The sequence below is a fragment of the Pseudorasbora parva genome, chromosome 23 (genome assembly GCF_024679245.1).
Source record: "Pseudorasbora parva isolate DD20220531a chromosome 23, ASM2467924v1, whole genome shotgun sequence".
Lineage (NCBI taxonomy): Eukaryota > Metazoa > Chordata > Actinopteri > Cypriniformes > Gobionidae > Pseudorasbora > Pseudorasbora parva.
In genome coordinates, this window is record NC_090194.1 from 11,549,185 (window position 1) to 11,553,038 (window position 3,854).

Consider the following 3,854-nt stretch of genomic DNA (forward strand, 5'->3'; position numbering starts at 1 on the left):
AATTAATATTAAAATAGAGAATTCCAATTCAAAGAGGCAAATTAGAGTCATTTTGTGGCTAAAAAATATTAATGTTTATTTGTAATGCCATTAGGTGCCTTATGGCTCTTTAATAAATATACATGTATCTAATCTAGTTGCTCAAAAATATATTGCAGTCTTTGCATTCTAATAAATATTTAGATATGATGATCAAACACTAGATTTCTTTAAATGTGAAATTTCAAAACTTAAATAACTTGCATCCTAATCTTTTTAATGAATAATGATACTTATATAAGCAGTCACAAGTGAATATTAAGGAATGGCACATATAATTTGACCCAAGAAATGTTTAAACTAGTGCCAAAACAAACATATTATTATGTACAGTATATATACTAGATATAAACTGATACTGAATCAAGTTCAAAAGCATTAACCCCCCCCCCCCCCCCCCCCCCCCGCCCGGCTCCCAAAAAATCTCACTCCAACCTGAACTTAAAAGTTGGCAACCCTGTGAGGTGGGTGCGGATATGGTAGAAGTAAACTTCCAAAATTGTGGTAGAACTTAGAAGTTAGTTTGACAAATATGCTGCCTTTACGTGCAATTGAAATTATCGATACTTGTTGTTTCCTAGTTAAAAAAAAAAAGGACGTTAACGCCCTCTCAGGTCAAAAGTTTAAAGTGATGAGCTCATCTCGACTTCAGAAGTGGGAAGTAGGAAATGTCCGATAGCACATGAAGGCAGCATAAACATCCTGATGAAGCACTTAATTCGTTTTTTCTTTCTTTCTTTTTTTAATCGAATCTGATGAAGATTTTAATGTGAAAATGCACAATTTTTTAAAAAACTTTTTTGATGAATAAACTAGGTGGTGTATTAATACCCTTAATGTGCTAAATTAATTATATGGCAAACTTAAGCTCTAATGACTTTTTAAATATGTTAATGAAAATGAACATTTGATTCATTATTTTGTCAACTGTGTTACGGACAAATGCCATGTCATAAATCCACAGTATGCTTAATTTAGAAGCTATAATTCACCATCATCCGTACACAACATGTCTATCTCCAGAGATATCCCTATATCTATTTGTTCTGACAGTTTAGTTCACATTTAAAAGATTAATTACATAAAACACACAACACAGTTGACAGATATTGACCTGTATATTACTTTCCCGCCGTCCTCCAGTATTAGTATTTTCCTGTAAATATCCCGTATTTTAACCTGCGTTATTAAAAAACAATAATACCGGAGGAAAAAAACAAAAACAATTCCAATCTAAGCTCTGTAACTAGCCTCGCGATAACTGCTATCTACAGAAGGTTGCCGTTTTCGCGAGGTTAGTGTGTGAGGGCAGATGACGAGTGATACAACGAATGAAAACACAAAAACAAGACAGAGACGGATGATGGACGTAAGACGGAATGCATTAGTAGGAAAAGAGAAAATTATTTAAAAATGATAACTTTCTTTTTATTCAACAAATATAAGTACAAGCAATTAATTACATTTAAATTGAATTATCAACCATGTGAATCTTTGTCAAATGTTACAGTTGATGGATAACACAGTTGACATGTAACACAATTCAGCCATTTTAGGGCCTTGTGCAAACTGCTGGCCTTGGACTAATTAGTTGACCTTTTTTATTTTATTTATTAGCTTATTTAATAGGGACAGTGTATGGCACTCAGCCATACCAGAATTACAAGCTAAATTTTATCTGTAGTCCCTGGGCAGGACGAGGTAACATACGATTAACAATCACATTTAAATAGACCATAAAACGTCATCACACGAATAGCCATTCAGACAACAAAATTTCACATTCTTAAAAGCCCAATAAAACAAAACAACAGAACAAAATAAATGCAATATTAATAGACACAACAATACAATGTTAGGATACGACTGAAAATGAGGATGAGGATACCTTGATTAACTTATGTTTTTATATTCTTTTTCTACACATTTATAAATATAACATGTGATGTAAGTTCCCCAGAACATGTTGATAACACAGTTGACGGTCAATTAATCTCTTCTATGTGCAGACAATATCATATATCGAAGAGAAGTTATAACTTACCACACCGTTTTTAAATTCCCCTCAAAAAAGCAATGACATTACATGATGTGGGACGTGTGACTTTAGAACAAACCATTTCTGATTTATAGGGGGTTTTATAGGCAGTTGACGCTGATTTCTCGGACATACACAAAATGGATGTGGTTTAATGTATATGTATAAAATATTTTTAAAAACACCTTTCTCATAATGTAATGATTATTTTGGAAAAATATTTTTAATATTTAACTCACATTTACCAAAACGGACAGTAGCCTACAAAACCAGCAAATTCCAGTAGGCTATAGAATGTCATTTTTGCAAGATAAAAGATAGGTATCTGTTGGATTTTTGTATTGATTAATAAGAAATGTCTCCTGATATAAAAGTGATCATTGCTTGAAATGAAAAGTTCATGAAAAATTTGTAAAATTGATATTTGAGTCCACGGACATGACATGTAGGCCTGACAGAAGTATTAAACACTGCTGACACCTTGTGGTGACTAGACGGGTAATAACATTTCTTTTTCTTCTTCTTTGTTTTTTTGTTTGTTCGTTTTTTACTGTCTATGGTAATAAATCATAAAATTAAAATAAATAAAAAAACAGCTGGCAGTACCAAATGGAACTTATATAAGACTTGTTTATAAGACTACACTAAAGTGTAGTCTTAATGTTATGTATAGGCTACTAAAAAGTTTAAACTACTTTGTGATTAAAAATACTGTGGATGAGTTAATCCAAAATGAAAAATTATAAAGTTGGATATTTATGGATATTTTTCTTACACAAACCAATTCACTTCAGGAGGCCTCCTGGAGCACTTTTATGGGCTTCAAATTGTGGGCTGCTTTTCACTGCCATTATAATGCATGAATTAGCCAGGACATTTTTAATATAACTCTGATTGTGCCCGTCTCAAAGAAGAATGGCATATACACATGAGGGGGAGGGTAGATTATGGGATAATTTTAGGTTTTTGGTGAATTATCCCTTAAAAATCAGTGAATACCCAGGGCACAAACACTTTCTTTTTCTTTCACTATAAAATGGTTATCATTTAAACATTGCTAAAATATTAAAGGCCAGTAAATTGTTTATAAGTTGGAAAATATAACAATTAATATAGTAAAATAATACAAATACAAACAATGAATATAGATATATTAAAAAAATCATAATATAAAAAATTAAATATTTAAAAAATAAAATGTTAAATATTTTTTAAGTATAATATAATATACAGTGAAAACATACACTGCCATTAAGTTTTGGGGTAAGATTCTTTTTTTTTTTTTTTTTTTTTAGAAACTATTAATTTAATTCAGAAGTGACAGTTTAATATTTGCATTGTTAAAAAAATATATTTCTATTTCAAATAAATGCTGTTCTTTCGAGCTTTCTATATCAAAGAATCCAAAAAAATGTGTAACAGATTCCACAAAAATGTGAATATGCAGCAGTTAATAATAATAATAATAATAATAATAACTGTTTTTCGAGCATCAAATCAGCGTATTAGAATAATTCCTGATGGATCATGTAACTGAAAACGAGTAATTATGCTAAAAATGCAGCTTTGCACCACCAGAATAAATTACGTTTAAAAATATAATCACATAGAAAACGGTTATTTTACAATATTACCGGTTTTACTGTATTTTTGACTTTTCAAAATCTTACAGACCCCAAACTTTTAAATGTTACTATTCTTTAACAAGACAATACATGTGCGCATAGTTAGCAGGTTACTATAGCAAGTGAATTCAAATGTTTCTTGACACAGAATC